The 23,415-nt window shown below is 46.3% G+C and overlaps 1 protein-coding gene across 1 annotated transcript in view; it reads left to right on the forward strand.

Annotated features, from left to right (window-relative positions):
- The first annotated feature begins 2,655 nt into the window (after nt 1-2,655).
- Nucleotides 2,656-23,415, forward strand: part of LOC104259483 (sodium channel protein type 5 subunit alpha) — a 220,916-nt gene continuing 200,156 nt past the window's right edge. Inside the window, exon 1 of the mRNA XM_059819059.1 lies at nt 2,656-2,695. The gene's annotated coding sequence lies outside the window, so the exon portion shown is untranslated. The remainder of the gene's footprint in view (nt 2,696-23,415) is intronic.

Genomic DNA, 23,415 nt, shown 5'->3' on the forward strand with positions numbered 1-23,415 from the left:
ACATTTTTGTTCTGGGGTGAATTCCTTTTTTCTGGTTGAGCTTAAAATGGTGTTGGAAATTCATTAAACTGCTGGAAAAAAAAAGCTGTTCCTCTTGTGAGGTAGAGATGTCCTGCAGAGATGTGCTGGTAGAGGTTCAACAGCAGGGGTTGAGCTGCCAAGGACTCGCAGTTTGCCTTTCTGGTGTTGAAGACGTGTCCATCCTCTGTCCACTTTGGGTCCTCATGAGAACATCCCTCCATTTGCACAGCCACCATTCAGCTTCACGTTGAGTGATTGACTCCCTGAGGATTTGTCTGCCTTTATCTCCTACCTCGCACATCGTTCTGTGCCTCTGCACCTTTTTAGGCTTTCACTGCACCTTTTTAGGCTTTCACAGGTTGTTTTCCCACCAGGGAGCTCACGTCCATCCTCCTCTGCTTTTCCTAGTCTTCATTCTCCTCCATCTCCCTTCATTTGTAGTCTTTTTTTTTCCCAGTCTCTGACCTCTACCTCCCCCTTCTCAACTTCCTCTCTCCTCCTCTTCCTCACTCTGCTCTTCCCTGTGATACACTTCTTCATTTGCTGCTTTTCCAGTTCTGAGTCTTTGTATACGTTGAATCCCTCACTTGGTAATTTCTTTGAGCATGAACTTGTTCTTGAACAGGGAGACCTGTTCGCCATCCACCTTCCTGGGGCCACTGCTGCTGGTTTTTGGGCTGTTTTGTAGCCGCCTCAGTTATTTCCTACATGATCGACTCCTTTCCCAGCACTTGCTTTCTTTGATCACTACCAAGCCCTGAGCTGCTTTCGCAGGAGTGTTTATTACAGCTCCAGACTCTCTTTCTGGAGTGGTAACAGCCACTTCACAGCCCATCGCTGAGCCAGTAAAGTGGTGCCTGTCTCTCCTGTATATACCCTATTCTACCTTGCTCAGTATTTTGAGGTCTTTTTGCAGTTCTTCAGAAGTTTCTTCCACTTTTACCACCCTGAATACTTCAATATTGCCAGCAGACTCTTGCCACCCCTCCCTCCACCTATGAGCATCCATCTATGACCTTCCCAGTCATTGCTGAGCAGCTTATTCTCAGTAAAAGCCGCTGTTCCCGCTCACTGGGGTTGCTGCTCTGTAAGTGTGACCCAGGCGTCAGTTCCTTAAGGCCTGAGGCACTTGGGGTAGGCAGCTGCAGGAGGCTTTGGGTTTGGTTGTCCATGGGGTGATCAGAGGGTCCAGCTTTGGCACTGTCCATGCCTGCCCCCGTCCCCAGCGTGTTGGGGACCCCTTGCCCTGTCCTGCTCCCCAGAGCCTCTCCTCTCCACTGTGTCCCCTCACCCCAGTCGAACCCTCTCTCCAAGCCCCCCGTGGCAAACCCTGGCTTCCACGGTAGCTCCATCCCTGCTTTTTCCCCCTCCCACCTTTCTCCCCAGTCTTCTGTATCCCACCTTGCTCCCTAGCCCTCCCTCATCCCCTCTTCTGCCTTCTTTTCCATCCTTCTCTTCCCTATCCCTCCCTTCCCCACCCCCTTCACCCCTACTTCCTCCCCACCCCTCCTCCTTTTCCATCATTTCTCCTTCCCCACCCCTGCCTATCCTTCTTCCCCATCCTGCCTTCCTCCCCATCCTTTCCCCCTCTCGATTTGCTTTTCCTCCCCATCCCTCCCTCCCTCCCTCCTTTCCTCCCCCAACCCTCTATATTCTCTACCCCCCCTTCTTCGTCTGCCTTCTTCCCTCTATATTCTCTACCCCCTTCTTCCCTCTATATTCTCTCCCCCCTTCTTCCTCCCCATGCCTCCCTCTATATTCTCTCCCCCTTCTTCCTCCCCATCCCTCCCCCTTCTTCCTCCCCATCCCTCCCCCCTTCTTCCTCCCCATCCCTCCCCCCTTCTTCCTCCCCATCCCTCCCCCCTTCTTCCTCCCCATCCCTCCCTCTATATTCTCTCCCCCCTTCTTCCTCCCCATCCCTCCCTCTATATTCTCTCCCCCCTTCTTCCTCCCCATGCCTCCCTCTATATTCTCTCCCCCCTTCTTCCTCCCCATGCCTCCCTCGATATTCTCTCCCCCCTTCTTCCTCCCCATGCCTCCCCCTTCTTCCTCCCCATGCCTCCCCCTTCTTCCTCCCCATGCCTCCCCCTTCTTCCTCCCCATGCCTCCCCCTTCTTCCTCCCCATGCCTCCCCCTTCTTCCTCCCCATGCCTCCCTCTATATTCTCTCCCCCCTTGTTCCTCCCCATGCCTCCCTCTATATTCTCTCCCCCCTTCTTCCTCCCCATCCCTCCCCCCTTCTCCATCCTCCTCTCTCCCTCCCCGTTCCTCCTTCTTCCTCCCCGCCCCTCCTCCCGCAGCGCCCCTCCCCATCCCTCCCTCCTCCCTCCCCATCCCTCCCTCCCTCCCCGCCCTCACCCCCCACCGGCGGCAGGGGGCGCTGCGGCCCCGCCCCGGCTCGGCTCGGCGGGGCGGGGCGGGCGGTGCCTCCCTCCTCCCGCCCCCCCCCGCCCGCCCCCGCCGCCCGGCCGGGGCTCTGCTCCCGCGGCAGCCGCAGACCCGGCGCGGCGGCTCCGAGCCATGCGCCCTCCGCGGCGGGCGGGCAGGCAGCGCGCCCCGCGCCCGGCAGCCGGGCCCTTCCCGCGGGACGGTACCGCTCGGGGACTAAAACTCTGTGGATACAATGAAGTGGCTCTGGGACTCTTGGTTTAGCAGGAAAAATTAAATAAACCAATGTAAGTTTCTCTTTTTTGTTTGCTTGTTAATAAAATCATTAAAAAAAAAAAAAATCGGAGGAAAAGAAAACGGAAAAGAAGCCAAAACGACGTCCGGTTCCGAGCGTGTCGTGGAGGAGGAATGGGTAGTGCCGGGATTTTCCCTTCCCCAAACTTTCCCCTCGAGGCGGGAGGAGCGGTGGCACCGGCACCGCGGCCGTCCCGTCCGGGCAGGGGGGCGGAGAGGCTGCCGGGGGCTGGAGGAGGGAGAAGTTGGCTCAGCAAAGCTTGCGCCGGGGTGTAAGAGCGGAGGATATAGAGAGACAGGTATTTTGCTGTTGAAGGGTAACTGTGGCGGGGAATTGGTCTAGTTTCCATCTCGCTTCCGCACCCAGAAGTGCCGGAAAGAAATAACAACACAGAAAATACTCTGCAAATCGTTCGGTTAATGTCATGTGGCATCAGATGTGTTGGATTGGAAATTTAGAGGCACGTTTTGAAGGGAAGAAATGAACTAGAATGGGTATTTCTGCGGTGGCAGGGAAAATGTATCGTTCTCCTGTATCATGAGAATATTACTGGTATTACTTGTTGTAAGAAGTGATATATTTTGAGTATATATCTTAATGGCACCGCTCACCTCAAAGCTATTTGTAGAATACCTCTGCTTAAAACGTTCGGAGTTTTTACCGGCACAAATTAAAAAGTCGACTTGGCTTATGCAAATAAAAGAAAAACGAGGAGAGCTGTGCTGCACTCTAGCAAGGTGATCATGATTTTATCGAGGCAGCCCCGAGGGGAACAGTGACATACTGGGAGCGCTGTAAGAGAGAATGAAAGCTAAATTAAAGAAAAACTTAAGCAACCAAAGTGTGGCTGCGATGGGAATAAATCAGACCATTTTATTTTTCCTGGAGATTTGGGTGAGGAGGTGGACATGAGCTTCTAGAAAGCGGAGAAACACACAAGCCACGCACACCTATGGCAACAGGTCTTGTTTTGCCTGGAAAGGATGAGCTGAGCTTTGTGAGTGCTTGAGCCAAGCTTTTCCAGTCGCAACTGGGGCAGCCGCTGATCCTGCAGACGGGCGTCGGATCTGGAGCTGGTGGCCCCGATTTCTCCCACAGCCGGGTTGGCGAGCAGCTCTTCCCCAAATACAGGGCGGATGGTGGAATAAACGCGGCGATTCAAAGAGGATTTGTCAATACTAAAAATAAACGGGCCCGCAGATGTGTCCTAGAGGGTCATGTCCAGGGGCGGCATTTTCTGGGCCGATGGGCCGATTTCGGCGATTTTCCGAGCGTGTGTCCTGTCCAAGGTGCTGAAGTTCATTTTGCTGCGATTTCCCAGGATTTCGGGGCTTTGCAGAAGTGGTCTTGGAAGCTTCCTCTTGTTTGAAATTGGTGGTGGCGGGGGAGTTCCCTCCCCGGGTGGTATGAAGAGAAAGCAGGGATGTGTTTTCAGACACGTATATTTGATCCGTCCTTTTGGCGTGGGAAAGCAGGCCAGGTGGAGCCGCAGATAGATCCGGCAGATCCTATAAGCTTTTGGTGGCAGAGAATTGGAAAGGTCAGAGCTGTGAGGCAGTAAGGAATGAAACCCCCTTATTCTAATGGACCAAGAAAGTGGTGTTTTTGAGAGCGTCGCTGCTGTTGGTTTGGGTGCATTGCTTCCAATGAGACATCTGGTTCCTAAAAAGTTGAGGGGAGCCCAGTGTCAGGATGGGATGGGAACGATGCAAATGGGATTGGAGTGATGTCCGCTGATTTTGGTAATTTTTTTTTTTTCTGGTGTAGCCTTTTCAAATGGCAAACATGGTTGACAGAGAGCTTCAGAAATAGAGGGTCCTTAAAAAAAACCCATGTAATTTGGGGGCAAGCGTCTCAACATTTAAGCAACGGAAGTCTGTCCTGCAAGTTGTGATATTTTTAGATTAACATGCCAAAAGGTCTCAGCCTTAAGTAGTGGAGTTTATATAACCTTTGGTATGAGGCAGATTGTAGTATTGCCAGAAATAATCATAGATGAGTATATTCCTTGTATGTGATCAGAGTTCAATGTTGTAAAGTGGTTTTTCTCAGTTCTTGACACTCATTCAGAATCTATTCATAATAAGCTTTTTACTTCTGTCTGAGACTCTCAAAGGGTTTTACAAACACAGAGGGTCAGATTCTAATGCCCGTGTTTGCACAGAGAAGTAGTTTATGCTGTGAGGATTCCTGCAGATTTTAAACATCCAAAAACTTTGTACAGTATGGTAGAGAACTGATATTGTTTCATACTCTCAATCATTCGTCAGAGATCACAAAGGTATTCAGTTGCATCATTGGGTATGTAGCCTAAATATCTTGACCATGAAGGGTGTATGTAGACCATGCGGCTTCCTGACTCTGAATGACAGCTTACGGGTACAGACTTTAAAACTGCAACAGAGTTGAAAGCATTGTGTTCCTGGCTTGAATCAGAAACTGGCCTCAGTTCTTGCTATGATGGACTAACACCTGTGGCACCAGTTAACACCTCTGAGGACTTTTACAGGCTACAGAAAAACGTTGAGTAGTTGCTGTGTTCTTGATTTAAATGTGTTGTCAAAATTGTATTTTAAAATGTACTGATAAGGAATGATATCCTAACAGGCATGGCAAATTTATGAAACATAGCTAGTTTTAATTCCTTTAAAAAATCCTATTTATGTTATTAGGCAGGGATTGACCTCTTCTCTTCTCTTCTCTTCTCTTCTCTTCTCTTCTCTTCTCTTCTCTTCTCTTCTCTTCTCTTCTCTTCTCTTCTCTTCTCTTCTCTTCTCTTCTCTTCTCTTCTCTTCTCTTCTCTTCTCTTCTCTTCTCTTCTCTTCTCTTCTCTTCCTCATTACCATTTTCTGTTTAGTATCTTGAAGGAATACTCTGTGCATGTATGTGAGGAAAGAACATTTTGGGTTGCATATTAAAGCATGTTGGCAGTCGTTCGGAAATCCTGGTCATGCTTTTCAGAAGGAACAGGTTATTATCTGTTATCACCTCAGATGCCTTAGTTTTTGGAAGCTCCATTTGAAAAACATAGAAGAGACCTGTTGTTTTCAGAGGGTGGGTGCTCAGTTCTTCCTGAAAATTACCACCTTGTAAGTTGTCTCCAATCGTCCTCAAGAATTACTTTGGAAAATTATAGCTCAGATAGTTAAAAGGTGACAACAAGTAATTTCTCAGTTCTGTTAAATAAAACTTGGGTATCACAGAAGCAGCATCACTCTTAAGTACATGCTTGACTTTTCTGCTTTGTGTTTACATGCTGTGTTGAGGTAGGGCCTTAATCATAGTATGAAGCAATTTATATTTGGAATTCTGTCATTGCTTCTTAATTTTACTGTCTAACCTGGAGGAAAATACATAAAGTCGGTTGGGTATATTCCTGTTTGCTTATAGTGAATATCTCTTCCACGATGTCATGTATGACTGCAAACAGTTTAGATAAAGGTGTGTTTATTTATCTTTTAATACCATTGTCCTGATGAACATCTACCAAAAGCAAATGCTGGTTATATTTCTATTGATCTTGGTTTATTATTTACTTTGCAAACCAAACTGATGAGCCCACTTTGACCTGGCTCTGTCTCTTCAGGTTTCTCTTGCAAAGTGACAGTTTCTAAATCAGGAAGGAAATCAGGTCACATTTCTGGCTCTGCAGGATTTATCTCATTGCTCTTCTTTCAAAGTAATTAGAGTTACTAATAATGAGGAAAAGAAAACTTTTCCAGAACTGGAATGTCCCTAACCCCTCTCTCCTTCTTGTGGTTTTTGTGTCACCGAAACGATGCAGGTAGTTCAGAGAGCTTGCTGTGGAGGATCCTTTTGCTCCATTACAGACAGTGACTTCCTTTAAGTGTAGCTGGAGATGATGTGGTCACCCTTACAAAGATGCCTTCTTTTCCTTAGATTAATAGCGTTTCCTTATTTGTTTCCCACTCATTCCGGGATGGTGTTACTGGGCCGGCTGTGGGCTGCCCGGTTGCAGTGGGTGAGATCCCAGATCTCAGCCTGGGAGAAGAACGAGGAGACATTTACCAAAGTTATCCCCCATCCCAGTCCCTAAGCAGGCTGGGGACAGAGTGGACACACTGGTTTTGTTAAATGCATGTAGTATCAGCTGTCATGAGTGCAGTTTGTACCCCTCCATTTTAGTTTTCTTACCAGTCCCAGTTCATGGAGGTATATTCCCAGGAAAGATGGCAAATGAACCACAAAATCTCCCTCTATTCTAACACGCCCACCTTTGAGGAGGTGCAGCTTGGCCTCCTGCGGGGAGGTCACCTTGGGAATCTTCTGTGTACAAAGTTTTCATTGATGTCAAAAGATTCCTTATCTTTCATGGCAAAAACTTGCCTCCCTGCTCTTTCTAATGAACAAAGCCTTTTTTAATCACAATTCTGCATGACCGGAATGGCTTGGGTTTTATTTTTATCATAGTATTGCAAGAGCTTTTTAAATGTAGAGATATCACACATCAAATAATGTTGTACCAAAACATGCAGAAAAATTAAAAATTCTGTTAAGCCCTGAATTTTCCCTTTGCCTTTTCTTATTTAATTTTAAAATGAGAAGATTTTCTTTTCTATCTTGGAAAAAATAAGTCCATTCTTTACCAGATTATTTATTTCATCTTTCAGCTTGAATTGAACTTTCCTGATTCACTAAACTTCTGCCAAAGAGGCTTTTTACTGCAATGCTAGACAGCCCTACCAACAGGTTATAGATTCTTTTTAAAGCTTGCAGGGTTCTTAAGGTACTAAAACCTCTCTGCATCCAAGTTATCATTTGAAAGATATCTGCAAGTTGTGCCTTTAAACTGTAATCCACCTCCAGTATTAGTATGGGTTATTTAAAAAGTCTTACTGACATCAGGTTCATGTTTAAGTGTATAAAAGTTAGGTAACTGAACGCAGACCTTGGGCACGAGTAAGGCATCTGTGTTAGAAGCAAGGAGTCTCTCTCAATATTCACGGCATTTGCAGGCTGATTTTGAACAATAAGGCGAGGTTTGGGGTTTTGAAGGGGGTTTGAGGGGGGGGGGTTGGTTGGTTTTTTTCTGTGGTTTTTAAAGGCTTTAGAGAAAATTGAGAAATCTATGTAATAAGAAGTTACGGAAAAACTTGCCCATGGACAAATTCTTTCAAGACCCATTAGCTGGAGGTAGATTAGATATTAACTTTTTAGGCCAAAATCCATTCTTAAAGACTGTACTATTTCTAAAGTGGTATTTCCAAGATTCTTTTCCTTATCATAATGAAATGGTCACTTTATCCAAATAAATGGACGGTTTTGTTAGTGTCTCGGTGGCTGAATACGCCACCGTTTCTCCCGGCCGGCTTACAGCATGCTGCATCTAGCAAGCTTTGCGTGCATCACGGCTCCAGGTTTACAGAACCTTGGTCCTGGGTAATCAAAACAGGACAGCACAGGGGGATCACTTCTAGTTATTTTCAGTGAGCAAAAATTCACCTCTGTAGGAACCAGCTCAGATTTTATGCCCCGCTGCCAGCCTAATTCAGTCCTCCGAGGAGCATCTCTGCTGCCGGGCAGTGCAAGGGCAGACGCTGCCCTTGGGAAATCCCAGAAAACATGAATTTTAAAAAAAGTGATGGTTAAATAAACAAAAAACCCCTCACCATCGTGTAAAGCTCATAAAGGGGAGCAGCTCTGTGATGAAGTTTTCGGTTTTCCCCACGATGTAGCCACCAAAAGTGGGCATGGGGCTATGGAGACAAGGGTTAGAGGGAGGCTTTGGGTGACGGGAGGAAGCTCTGCGAGCGGCTGCCCCGCTGGAGGCTCAGCCGAAGCCCCTGGATGGGGACAGGGGTGGAAGGGGAGGACGAAATAACAAGAGATTTTCAGCCTGGACTGAACAGCTCTGAAACGCATCATTAAAGTATTACAGCCTGACCTGTAGACAGGCATTTAGTGTTGACTGAGGCCTGACACGTTAGTAGCTGTTACATAATGCACAATTACAAAATCATACTAAAGCCTCTTTAAACTACCTGCCTGATTATAACAGGGTAATTATGCCATGTTTAATGGAGCTGGGTGCTGCGGGGAAGGGACCCCCCTGCACCTCCCTGCCATGTCAGATGCAGCCGACAGTGCCGTCCTCTTGGCCCAGGGAAGTCCCAGTCCTACCGAAGCCCCCCAAGGTTGTGTGTCCGCTCCCCGCTTCGCGCTCCCGTGCTGGCTCTCATGTTACAGGGGTTGTCCTTTCCTTCTGGACGAGGATTTCTGGCCACCGCTGCTCCCCATATTAGTACAGCCAGCACGACGGTGTGACGCAGCCGCCCTCTCTCCCTCTCCGGGGCCGAGCACGTCGTCTCTTCTGCCTCCCCAACCCGACTTCCAGCCTCCAACATCGAGCTATGCGCGGCTCCCGTGCTGCTGGAGGGGCCGGAGGCATTGCCAGCAGTGTCTACAGCAAGAGGGTCTGGAAAGCACTGCAAGTATCTTAAGAATTTTTTTTCCCCCTTTATCTCTTTTCAACAGTGTTTCACGTCGAGAGGTCTAATCTCCCTCGATGCGTGCGTGTAATTCTCATTCATGTGAGTGCAGGGGTTGCTGCGGGCGTCTGCTGTGTGTCGCTCAGGAAATAACCCCTTCGGAGTTGCAGTGCACAGCAAACTTCCCCTGGTTTGCTGAAGTCCTCGTAGCTCTCTTCTTCCCTGCGTCCATCAAACAGAGGGATGAATCCTGCTCTCGGCTCCACCGGCGTAAATCCAGATCGATTTGTTTGACTTCGGCAGAGCTAATCCAGATTTACACAGCCCTTTCCCTGAGGACTTCCCCGCTTTTTTGCTGTAGGTGACAGTTAGTGGGCCAATGTCAAAATACATCTGATGTAGTCAGATTCCTTGTCTCTAACCATTAATTGTTCCCTGGCAAAAGTTTCTGAGGAAGAGCGGTTGTATTTAAAAACAATATACAAATTCTGTTACTAATTTTAGAAAGCAAGGGGGATTTTTTTCCCCTCCTGTTGAAACTAAATATAATTTGAAAGATAATGTACGAAGATTTAAATATAGCATGCAATTATACATTGCATATGAATAGTTTCTCTCAGTTTTAACATGTTTAGTTTATTTTTCCATCTTTCTCAGCAAACAGCTGTTAGATAAAGAGAGAAAAGTAAATAGTTGTTATGAAACGGTACGTCATAGCTAAAAGGAAAAAAAAAAAGGAATCCTCATATAAGTATGGGAAGAAAAAGGCAGAATAAATCCTCTCTGTGCTTTTCCCCCTTGTCCCATCCTTTCTTGATGCTTCTGTAGTAGTACTTTAGCTAAAGAAGTACCTTAGAACAAATTTCTTGCTCCTGTTCCTGCTGGGTTCAGGCATTTTTGAATCGAGGCTCCGATATTTTCATGGGAGGATGAAATTGGGATAGAAACTTTCCGAGGAAAATCTCTGAGTTCTTGGGTTCCTTTGCCCTCAGTGGAAGTTTTGCTTAAGTTACATTGGGTTTGCTTTTCTATGAAGTTGCCTAAACTTGACGACACCCAAAAGTTTTGTCATGGCTACACGGTGTCTGAACAAGCACCTGCAAGGTGTACGGGCGTCCTTCTGGCTGCCCAGGATGGCTTGGAGAATTTGCTTCCTCCTGTAGCCATGAAACGCAGCACTGCTTCTCATGTGCTGTTAGATCTGTGAAAAAATGTTCTTTTTGTTAAAGATTCCTCCAGCTTTCCCCAGGTTTTCCCCATTTTATGAAACCTGAGCGGTGCTGGGCTGGCAGGTCTCGCGCTGTGTGTTGTGGGCTCAATAGTCAGGACCCAGTGAAGCTCTCTGATTTTTAGCCACTTCTCAGGGCAGGCCAGAAAGAACCTAGAAACACCGCACTGGGTCACACATTGCCTTTTTAAAAGAAATACAGAGAATGGCAAAAAAGACCCCCAAAATAATTAACAACAACAATAATTAAAAAAAGAAAAATAAGCCTGGTGATTCTAGACTCCTGGGAACAGAGCAAGTGGCTGAATATGAGGTTATGATCTGAAAACATTGAAAGATTCTGGGCTGTGGTTTTCTTTTATTAATTAGCTAAAGTGATGTTCAGAACCTGAAACCAAGGCTTTTAGACACATCTCTGGTGCCTAATTCTGCTTGTTGTCTCATAACAGGGTGAATCAGGAGACTGTTTATTCAAGTCAGTGATGCAGCGTCAACGTAAAAGCAACATAAGGGAGATGGAGGATTTGTTTACGAGCATAAAAGTCCCCTGGACAGTTTAAGACTAACAGTGAAAATTACTGAATACCTGCAAAGCACAGAGCTTAAATGTAGCTGAAATAAGTTTTATGGAACATTTCCAGAACTATTTTAAGGGCCTGATCCAGAGCCTGGTGAAGCCAAAGGTAAAGATCCATTTGACTTTTTCAGATCTGGCATTACACTTTGAAACATCATGCCCTCCCTGGAATTTTCTAAAGCTTTTAGGTGTTTTTTGATTAACTGTTATGCTGGATGTAATGTCTTTTGTATCCCTTTAGTGCTTGGGTCGGTTAAATATAAGGAAGGAAATAGAATAATTACTTTTTGCACAGGAAATTTTAGTTTTCCATGTATTTAGTCATTCATTGGACAAACTGTAGAAAGTGATCTTTTGTTGCTTAGTTTCTCAGTTGGTTTACCATTGCTCTCATTATGCATCTGTGCTATCCTGTAGATTTTGAACCCACTGGACAATTTGATTCAGAGGTTCAGGACTGACAGGTACTTGGGGTTTGCAAGCGTTGTCAAAGGATGTTCCTAGATAGAGAGTAGAGAGACTCAAAGGAGTGTCATACGTAAGAAAGTGGCTGGAGGGTGACTCAGCCACACACTACACAGCAATGAATCTACCAGAGATCCACAGGGAAGCAGATTACTTAGGTAACATGGGCTGTTCACAGAATTTTTATTGTGTCATACCGTATTGTGTTGTATTTTATGTTCAGTATCCCATTGTCAGGCCAGGAACTGCTTAACCTACATCAGCCAGGCTCATGAGATCAGCTAATGCCAGGTGAAGGCTATAATTGTGTCGTTTTAGAGGGAACTTGGAAACAAAGTCCTGGGATTTCAGCCCCTTTTGAAATCACATCTGAAAAGGCTCCATCATACAGATTTAGTGCCTGATCCAGACCTGCCAAAGATCCCCGCTGGCTTCAGGAGGCTGTGGATAGTTCTGCATGTGCTATTTTCTGTGGAGTAGGTGCCAGCAGTCAGGGACCAAAGGTGCCCCCAGCCGTGAGAGAGCCTGTGGTCCTGTCAAAAGATGGGAGGAGGTGAAAGAGGGACAAAGATGATGTCCCAGAGGACCGTGGCCCTCCTGCTCTAATCCTGCCCCACGCACTGTTACAGCTGGCTCTCCCTGCCTGTGTGGGAGTGTGTGACTGTATTGGCACCTCTGCCTGCTTACTTGAGTTAGGTATGGATTAATAACCGTATATATGTGTGCATATATATAAATGTATAAATAATTAAATCAGGAATGAAGCAGGGATATTGAAAATGCAATTTCCAGCATCACCAGCTGCATGCTCCCCATTTTGCTGGGAACAGGCATATGTGTGGTGTCAGATGGGAGATGTGTGCCCAGCTATTGCAAGAAGCTGGTGCAAACTGGGATGAGAGGCAGCAGGAGATACCTGAGGATACCCCCTACGTGTGCGCACCCTTGCAACGAGGCTGTGGCTATTTCTCCCCAGCCCTTGCCCTGACCATCGCTGTGAGTGGTATGAGGAAGGGAAAATGGAGGGTGTCCCTGACCCCTGTAATCCCCAGCTGCCACCGAGCATCCTGGGAGGCACCCGCGGCCAGCGCAGATTAACACAGCCCACAGCGGGGACTGGCCTGTGGCCAGCATGGCCCTGGGATCAAAGAGCATGGAGGTGGCTGAGAGCCACCTTTGGGCTCCTCCTCCTCACCCTGCTCTGCAACAGCCTTTGCTTTCCCTGATAAATCAAACCCACCCTCTGCAGTTGGTTGCAGATCAAAATGGTTTTTCCCCTATATATTGCATAGGGTGTTTATGGCCAGATGCGCTTTTTGAGCTGATAATTGGCATATAGCATCTTGCTCGGGGAGCGACATGCATGTGTGCTGGCTGCCTTTTTTTCTTGATGAACTGAAACAGGGTCTTCTGACCCCAAATGGTAAATCATGACAGCGTGAGGCTGGGAACCATCATGAGGTTGTCCCAGGCAGATCCAGTGCAGAGGCATGTCATGAGCTGTCCCCAGTTCTCTGCAGTGTCCTTGCTGGCCAAGCGTCCTCTAGGAGGAAAGGAGCAGGAGGGAACTGCATGCATCATTCTTTTAGAGTTTAAAAGGTCACAGGGAGCCAGGGAAAACACAGGCATGTGCACACCCAGCGCTGAAAATGGTATATATTAATGGCAAGCTAGTGCACTTGATTTGGTTTGCAGTGGGTGGCCTGGTTATGAAGGTTTATCCCTGTTAGAGAGGTTATTTTGGAGGGCTGCTTGTTTGCCAGGACCAGGAGGAAAATGTTCTAAAACATGTTCTGGAGGGACTGTCAGCATTGTCCCCATCAGCTCCAGCAGCCCTTGCACCCCAAAATGCAGAGGGTATTGCCTGTGCATGGGCGAGCCCTTTTCAGGGAGGTTCCTCATCCTGTGCACTCCCCTTGGGCACCTTCATTTTCAGCTTCTCATCCTTGGGCCGATAGCAGCTTTGTAAAGCAAGGAGTGCTGCGACCAGCACTGCATGGCCACACAGCTGCCAACAACCAGCCCCATGGTTGATAGGTTTATTTTCCAAGGTGGGGATTGTGCTAGCTGTACTGTTTGTATGGTGAGATGGTTCCTGGCGGTGGCCAGGGAGTAACACTGCCTTAACTTCCGTGAGTCTGTCGAGTTATCCCTCCCCAACGTTAACCCAAAGTCCTGCTCAGGCAGGAAACAAGCTGAGCAGCGACACGTGGAGGAATGCTCTTGCAAGGGCATTTTCTCCTCTCACTTCGGTGGACCAGGATCTCACCTTGAATGCAGAGCAACATCACTTCATGCTCATTTTTAACTGTGGCAGCTGAAGACGCACAGCGGTTTGCAGGACCAGATGGCCCAAAGCAGGACTCAAAAAGCAGCACCTCGCACATTTAGGTCTGTGGGATGTAAAATATGTTGGATGTGTGCAGAATCACAGAATCACAGAATCACTAAGGTTGGAAAAGACCTGTAAGATCATCAAGTCCAACCATAAAAAAAAAAACCAACAACAACAACAAAACAACAACAAAAAACCCAAACAAAAAACCACACACACACAGAAAAAACCAAAACCACCCACAAAATGCCACTTGGCAAGTTGGTTTTATAATTGTAGCTAGCTTTGCAAGTGTTTGAATGGTTCCCTGGTACATGATTTCTTTCAGGAGGTTCCTATAATGTTAATGAATGTGAAAGTTGTGATTAGCATGGGAGATTATTGCTTATAGCAACTACACAATGTATTAGGCTACCCATCAGTCTTGCTGTTAGAGCACTGAATTCAATAAGTGACATTATTTACACAGTTGCCTCTACGAGCTTGGGAAACTTCGCAAAACGTCTTATAATCTAGGCAATAGCTTTGCTAAAGCGCAAGTTAGCTTCATCGATTGCAGTTCTTCACTTTGGTTACTGAACTGCACACTAAAAATAAATTAAAAAAAAAGGCAGAATTGAGATCAATCTCTAATTGATTTTGACTTGTTGTATCCCTTTAAAAGCAGAACCAATGCTTTCTGAAATGTTACTGATGTTCGGGAGCTTTGTAGATCTGCATATGAGAGAAACCATCAATAGCAGAGTACAAGATCTCTTAATTTGGGCTTCATACAGAGTTTTAGGCACTTAAATGTCAGACTAAAGTTCAAGTGTTCATCAAAGTCCTACGAGGATCCTCAATGTCAATGAAATTCCTATTAAAAACTGTCCTGTGAGGCTTTGCTGTCTGTAAATGCTGGTTCCTTGAACCAGAAATTGTACGGACTGTTGAAGCAAAGGCCTCCTCAGGATAATGGGATGACTGGAGAGAGTTTCCAAGTGGGGAACAATGGGGGAGCTGCTGCAGGAGCTGCCACGAGAGCTAAGCTCAGCTGCTTTGCTGTGGCTGTGGGTCGGCTGGGGACAGCATCCCAGAGGGCAGGGACGGGCTGTGTGTCTCCGCTCTGTCCCCGCACCTCTAGCGAGGCCAGAGGGGCTCAGGTTGCGGGTCCTGTGCTAAAGGTGGTGGAAATCGCTCTGTCCCAGAAGCAGGAGGTCAGGCAGGGACCCCCAGAGATGCTCAACGTCACCCCGATAGCACCCCATCCTGGTCCTCCATCTCCAAAAATACCACCCGGCTCCCTCCACTGAGGCTGCTGCTTTTCTGGATGTTTTTTCCTGGACCGCCAGCCCTGTGCCTTTGCGGGGGGACAGAGGAAGGGGAGAGCCAAAACAGAGGACAGCCTATTTTTAGGTTGACTATCTCCCACTCCCTGGCAGGCTGGGTGCCAATTAGGTGGTGTCGCGGGGCGACGCTCGCCTGTCTGTAACACAGCCCTGACTGCAGCCGGGCTGCGGCAGTCACTGGAGCAGAAAAGGAGCGGAGATTTGAGCCATCTTTCTGCAGCGAGGGACCCTGAGCCTCTCTAGATTTGCAGTAACATTTATTTTTCACCATTGCATCTGTTTATTTTTAACTAGATAGCTTTCTTGTCCCTCCCATCACATTTTATAGCAGTGCTCCATACACACCGCGTCGTACGGTGTTTTGAAGCCCAGGTATGGGATTTCAGCTTGTGCCCTTCTGTTCATTTGCTAGTGGGATAAAACAAAAAAAGCCTATAAAATTTAGGCTCAACCCCATAATTTAGAGATTATAAAACTGTAAAGTAAAACTGTGATCATCTACTCTGTCTCCAGAATAGCAGAGGGCTCCTCATAATTGGAATTGTTCGAGCTACAGTATATGCTGTCTAGAAAACATCCTTCAGTCTTTGGTAAATTATCAGTCATTGGTAAACTGTAGTTAAATTACTTTTTAAAAGTGTGCACATTACAGCTAATTTATATTTCTTTTGTTCCAGCTCCTGGCCACTGGATTTCTTTTGCCTTAGTCTGATAGACTGCAAAGTACTCTGTAATACGTGGAGTAGTAGTATTGTTGTAGCTGTGTTTGTCCAAGGGTGCTGGTACAGTGATTAATTCATCCCTTTACTTTCTCTTTGGTATGATAGAGCTCTCTGCAGCATTTACTATGAGTCTGTTTTCCAGCCCGTAATTGTCCTTAGTGATACTTCCCTAAACCTTTCTAATTTATCACCATAACCCTTGCGTTTTGGACATCAGAACTGAAATGCTCTACAGGGGTAATGTTCCCATCAAATCATATTACTGTCCTCTGAGCCCTGATTAACCAAGCCCTGCATCAGCTATTCTGCTCTTTTGCCCAGAAAGCAGAGAGGCTGACAGTGGCTCAGATCTTTCTGTTTATCTGTACAAAACACTGCCACAACCGTGGTTTTCTTCTGGTGCTTTACAACAGTATCCCAATACCTAGGAAAACAACATTGATATTCAGAGTACATCTTGGCCAAGTCTGAAGTAACTCTTGGGTGCAATTATCCTGACTTGTTGATTTAAAAAGTCTAGCTAAAGAAGCTGGTGTATATTGTACTTCTTTATGGCTCTTAAATTGGAAAGAATGTCATTCTCAGCATATTATTGCTCCATCGCATGGATTTTTCCCAAGTACAGATTAGAAACATGTATTGAACATTTCTGCTCTTGCTGTGGCATTGCGCCTGACAGTACTTACAGGATACATTTTGTTCCTTACGTATTTGAAAAGTTCCTCCTTGTCCTTAAAAAGGCCAGAAATGTCTCGAGCTACAGTTTTCTCACTGTGTCTTTCTGCTCTATCGCTGGTACTTGAATTATATGGATTGTTCCTGACTTCCTTTTATTCTTTTTTTTTTTAAGCATTTTGCAGTATGGAGTATGTGCAGCATTTCTTTGCAGCGTGCAAGACATTTTGATTGACATAGGATAGGAAGCAGAAACTTTTTTGAGCCCTTCAGTGCCCAGGGAGAGTGACTGTACAGTCTCTGCCCTACACAGCCAACATGGGATTTGAAGGACGATCCAGTGGGTATTTAGAGAAAGCTGGGAAACTAGGAAAGGGAAAAGTCCTCAACATCTCATTAAGGGTGAAATCCTTTCTCTGCAGAAAACCTCAGCAAAACAGGTCTGCTTCACATCACCAAACCTTGATGCATCCCTTTTATTAAAGGACAGACTAAGGGGGGCTACAAGCCCCCAGCCGCTAATACAGAGCAGTCTGGTATGTGTTCCCACATCATATCACATGACGGCAACTGCAAATAAACTCTTTTTCCCCCATGAAATGTGGTTGCAATATCATGCCACCTTCTTCTGTGTTTCTGCTAACAGCCCACACATAACTGGGACCTAGGAAAATGATACCAGGGTCAAAACCAGAGTCATCATCCTACAGCCACTGTCTTTCTGCAGCCAAGCAGTAAGTCGCTCCTCTCTGACTTCATCCTAAATTGGAGACTGCAACAAAACGGCAACATTGGGACAGTCAGGGGCCTCAGCACGCTCTTGCTGGGCTGAAACACTCAGGACTTCGGGAGAAGCCCTCTGCTCTGTGGGAAAGCCCAGGCTGGGAGGTGAACTATAGCACTGGGTCAATGAGCCGAAGGGTAACTTCCCAAATCATGATTGAAACCCTATAAGCCAGTGAGATTTTCTTCCATTTGCTGAAAGTATCAGAATTCAGTCTTTCAAACCCACTGATATGGGGGTCCCTTAGCAAGAAGCGCAAGGCCTCCTGGCTTTGACTGAACATGAACTCTGGGCTGATGCATATTTATTTATTATTATTTTCTATTTCATGCTGCTGATTGTCCTAGATGTAGGGGAGAAAAATGACTTTCAAATGAGAAGATTTTTCATAAGCCTACAACATAGCTGTACTTGGAATGCAAACTTTAATCAGTTATCTGCTGGAAAAATATGTAACAAAAGTGCAATCTTTGCTGGGTTCCCTTTCATCCTAGTATCAGCTGTAGGATGGTGTCCCTTGGAAGAAACGTGGGTTCTGTGTAAAGGATTTAGGCTCTTTGTAAGCACTTTGTGCCAGGAACCATCTACCTTTCTTATGTGCCCTGAAAGTAATAATAAATATTAATAATAATGATGAAGCTGGCTTTGTGGGAAAGCTGTGCTTCACCGGCTTTACTGGGAAAGTAGAGTATTTTTAGTTTTGAGAATGTCTAAATCTTGCTCTTGGATTCAAGTGTCTACTTCTTCAGTGCAGAAGCAGTCAGGTTCCCGTACTCTTGGTCAAAGGACTGCCCTTAACACCAAGGAGGCATCGCGCCTTCCAGCGCCCCAAAGCCTCTTGCCCCATGCACCTTGCAGGTACTCACACACCAAGTGGGAGGAAGCTCTGCTGCAAGCCCAGCAGTATCTCTCTGTGGCTCATTGCATGAGCTGTTGAGGGTCCATATCATCCCTCACCACCCCACTGTGCCCAAGGGGCCGTCCATGCCCCAAGAGCTTTTGCTGTGCACCTAAAAAATCATAGGCGCTCCTGTAAGTGGTTGCAGTTAAAGAGCTACCGGAGGAGGCTATTTTTTTCAGGGCACAACCGGAGAGGCTACTTAGCATAGTTTTACATGCTGCTAATGTGGTTTTATTACTTCTAGGACCTGACCTACTATCATTGTGTGCTGCTGTATTATGTGCTATGGATGCTTTTACTCATTTGGACCTGGTCCAGGGATCTCTATCGGGGCTCTGCACTGCATGACCTAGGTTTGCTCAGCATGACACCATCCCCTGCGCTGGGAATGCTGGTTTATTGCACCGCTGTGGACTGAGAGGATTGGGGAATTAGGCCAGCATCCTGCCCTACCTTCTGCTGCAGCCTGGATTCTGCAGAGTACTGGGGGATGCCAAAGAGGGGTGGAGGGAGGGACGCCTCTGTCATCCCCATCACCGCATGAGGCCAGGGGTTTCTTTTTGCTCCATTGCGGACGCAGCGTGTGTGTGTAGAACATTTCAGTCCAAGCACTGGTGTGCAGGGGATTTGGTGAGCAGTGATTCATCCCCCACTGCTGCTGATGGGAAACCTGACAGCACCCAAATTAGAAATGGACAAAGGATGGTTTCTTGGACTCACCTTCCCCCACACCGTTGAGCCCAGGAGTCTTACAACCTCAGCTGCTCTACTCCATCCCATCTTCTTCCTCTGATGGGTTGAGCTTCCAGGGGAGAGAGGAAGGATGAGGCAGAGGAAGGTGGAGGAAAATGCAGAGAGTACTGGTGGGGGAAAGAGCTCTCATTCATTCTAACCCATCACCAGGACCACCCCCTGCCTTATAATTGTGGCCGAAATAACAGGTCTTAACATTATCTGTAGCCATTTAAGCATTTACCACAGTGGTATGTTTACTAATATAACTTATGTTTGTGTGTTTTGGTGTTGCTAGTTTTGACCTTCTTTCCCATTCTACAGCCTCAAATTGCTAAAGTAAACGTGTGCTGCTTATTGTGCTTTTCATGGTTCCTTGACAGTTAACAACATTTTGCATTTGGAACAGTTTTCTACTTTTTTTTTTTTCTTTCTTCTTGCCCATGCTTAAAATGCTGATCCAGGCAACAACATCTTGGTTGTGAGGCCAGTTTCTTTCTGAGATGCTTGCATACAGATTGAGAAAACCCTCTTTTGGTAAATGGTGACTTTTATGTCTCAATAGCCCATAGGGACTTTGTCTGTATTTTTAAAACCTAAAGAGCTCTTTCTTGTTAGCGAAGTAGCAATTTCATAGAAGAACTGGTAAAAAATTTGTAGTATGGAGGTAAAAGCTTTGGATGACAATGTGATTTTACTGTTCGGTACTGCAAGCACAAGAACACATGTTTAGCTTTAAGTCAAAGGAGGTATTAATACATGTTACTTTACCATTATTTTTAAAAGGTTTTTTTAAGGGCAGGGATTTGATTATCCAAACACTGTTCCTGGCTTTTACTGTCTGTGACGCCTCACTTGTTTTCTCTCGGTGGGGAGAATGGGTGAAGTCAAATGAGAGACTGAGAACAGGGCTGCGGTGAGTGTCCGACAGAGCTTCTCAAAGACTGATCCAGCTGGGCTGGGAAGCTCTGCACTTACTGTCAGTTCAACCAGCCTAGCAGAAGCCTGAGCTGGGCTGAGATATCCTCCAAAGGAAAGGCTGCAGCAACTGAGGCAAAGAGAATCATGATTTTGGAGGAGAGGGACATTTCTTCAGGGAGGAAAGCCTGTGTCTGCTTGAGAATGGGAGGTAGAGATTGCTCTGAGAGTGATGTTTGCCTTGGGTGCTTTGGAGTTGCCTGAATGAGGTAGCTGGGCATGTGACAGCACTGCCAAACTGGGCTGGAAAATCCAGGGACTGGTTCTCAATGAAGAGAAAAATGAGATAGCTGCTACCTTAAATTAATTACTTGAGAAAAAAAAAAAACACCAAGAAGTTACATCCCTTGTGTCTATCTAGACAGCATCCTTCCAGCACGGGGAGCACTGTTTTGCTCATTGTACAGAGGTGGAGCTGAGGTTAAATTGCATGCCCAAGGTCCTGTAGGAACTGCACAGCAGAGAGTTGGCCCTGCATTCTACACTAGCAAACAAATTGTTGGACCACCTCTTCAAACCTCCACAGACAACTCCAGCATGCTCCTTCCAGTCCCAGAAGCCTGATGAAGGATCTTTCCACCCCTAGCTCTTCAGAGTTTCTGTCTTTGCTACCATTCACTTTTTTTCTTCAGTACCTTCCCACTTGTACCTCGAATTCTGCTTAGGAGAACATTCCCCACCACCTTGCTTTTGCTTCCTTGTAAGCAGGAGCGCTTCCCCACCCAAGAGACAGCACTTGATTCAGGCATTTTGTGAACAGGAGCTGTGTGTGAGCTTGCCTTCTACAGTTAATCAGGTGTAGAGAGAGAGAAGGACAGCTTGTATGGCAATGCTCTTGTATGACCTCAGACATTGCCTGGAGGTGCCTCTGTTTCTGCACTGGTGCCATATGAACCTAGAGTCTCTGCGCTCTCACCATGTGCTTTGCTGAAGTAGGATGGTTAAAATGTGCTGCTTTGGTGATTAAACACGAAAAAGCTCTTGTCTTAAGGGATGCTGAGTTTTTCAGTCAAATCTATGCTGCTTTCCAGTCCTCAAAATGGACCTCTACTGGGGGCCTGCCTAGCTTTTTCTCTACTTTTTTTTTTTTGCCATGCATGTCGAGACCATGCTGTAGGAATAGCAGAGTGTTCAAAGAGTGTTGGCATGAGTGGTTCTAACCCTGATCTTAGCCCTGTATAGACTCTGAAAATGCAGACTCAACAAAACTGCTGAAAGTGTGTTGCAGAGCTTAGTCACGAGCATACGTCTGTAAAATATTTAGAAAGTAGTCAAAAGGGGGAAAAACTTAAGAGCAAAAGGAGAAGAAAGTGTGCTGCTAGTTCAGCAGAAAAGACAATTGTACCTGCTAGTAGCAAGAACAACTTCATCACCTGATGCATGGACTTCTTCCAGCTTGTCACAACAAATACTGCACACCCAAGGCTATTTGTTGCATTAGCAGTAAACCAGTGAGCACAGGGACCCACAGCTCATGTTGGCACATAAGCTAGGCACCAGTTACTGGCTGTGCAGATATACTACTGTTTAGCAAGTAGGGGAAATGGTGAGGATGTGGAATGGCATCAGGGTCACACATTGTTTCCCACCTCCTCTGAACTGGGTGTTGATCAAGCCCAAGTGCTAAGTCAAGACTCAAGCGGTAGTATTATCTACTATTTTGCTAGGAGTAGTTAAAAGACACGTATCACCCTACCGCTGAGATTCACTTTGCTGTAGTTAAGATAGGACCAATCTTTATTCTAGGACTGGGCAGGGTACAACAGTCTCAGATCCCAAACAGCAACTCAGAGATTAATCTAAGGAGAAAAGTGTATACAGTTGTGAATGAGTAGAAGGACATTTTTTATCTTACTCTGAACTCAACCAGGATGAAGACGAGATGTGTTTCCCAATATGGCTGAATTCCAGAGGTAGAATCTGTCCTACAGACACAGCTTAGCTCCATCACAGAGAGCTGCATCACAGCAGTGGTACAGCTGGGGCTCCTATCTTTCTTTGAGTTTGTTGCTAAGGACTTTTCACGCTGAACGACACATAGGAGCGAATTAGCAGTCAAACATGTGTATTCCATGTGTAATGTACTCAGGTGATCTGGTTTGTTCAGAAGGCAGAGAGCCTCACATTGCAGTTCACTAGATTCTTGACAAAACAGTCTTAAAAAATAGATCCAAGTTGAGTCTGTTGCAGTAATGCAACCTTGAAATGACAGAGACCTGAATGAATTTTGTGAGGACTCCATTTCATAAAGGCATGTACAATCTTCTGGACACCTGAAATGAAAGAAAGGTGCTCCTCTATAACCCAGCCAGAAATAAACCTCCAGGTTGCAAATGACCCAGAGGACACATGCCAGAAAAGGTAAGATGAGGAAGAAGAAAGCCCACATTACTCTTGTTAAAAAAACTTGAAGGTAGTTGTTCGCTGGACATCACTCTGATTTATCTTATCTGAGGTAAAATCACCTGGTTTTCATCAAGGTTCCTCTCCGTTCCAGGAACTGGATGAACAGGGAGACAAGTGAGATGAACCTTCTGGAAAAGGATTTGTAAAACAGAGTGTCATTGGCTTCCACAGTGGAACTAAGTAACCAAGGTGTATACAACCTTGCAACCCACATATTTTCTCAGCATCTTGACCTGAACAGAGCTGTTCACAAGATAAAGGAATACAGAGATAAGAGTAATGGAGAAAGAGCAATTAGATGAACTATTCTGTGGGGAAAAATGTTCATACTACCCTGCTTTCTGATAGCAGCCTTGAGGCTGCCTTCAAGACAAGACTTGCAGGACATGCAGACAGCAAATCCTGAATCCCAGAGGTGGGTACAGCAGAAGTGGCCTTGAAGATCACAGGCTTGTTAATAATTGTGGGTTAATATATCAGAGGAGTGTCTACAGGCTGCCTGGGAAGTGCTTATGTGGGAAGGAGAGAGGGACAGAGCACGAGGTACCGAGACACCATGGAGACTGATCTTTTAGGCCTCCGCTGACCAACCCACAAAAAGCAATTCTGTGATGTCCACCTTTGCCTCCCAGACACCTAAATTGTACCTTGTCCTTCCAATTTTCAAAGCCAGCAGCTCTGGTTTGCCTGTCAGGCACTGACTTTGAGGTGAGAGCTGCTTCCAGAACCAGAGCTTGACCGATGGGAAAATAGCTTGGCTGTTGAGTGGGAAGATGACCTCCTGTTGTGGGCATAATTGCTGCATTCCTTGACTGGGAGAGGAGCAGAACAAGCCTGCCTGTGTAGGACTTACATGGAAATGGCATTTTTATGGGAATGTCTGAAATGCCTCTTACAGGCGCCCAGTTAAACTCTCCTCTCAGTCTGGCCACAGGCCAGTCTGGAGTCCTTTGAACTTCTAGCCCTCCAGGCAGAACCCAGGGTTGACTTTTCCTACTGACTTCCAGGATGCCAGGTTGTTGCTAGCCACAACGAAGAGAGCCCAGCTGCCTGAAGTGCTGCCCACAGTGTTGCGTGCATCTCGTTGGCCATGGCAGCGGTTTCACAGACACATCCGAAGGCAGGCATTGTT

The sequence above is a fragment of the Gavia stellata genome, chromosome 6 (genome assembly GCF_030936135.1).
Source record: "Gavia stellata isolate bGavSte3 chromosome 6, bGavSte3.hap2, whole genome shotgun sequence".
Taxonomy (NCBI): domain Eukaryota; kingdom Metazoa; phylum Chordata; class Aves; order Gaviiformes; family Gaviidae; genus Gavia; species Gavia stellata.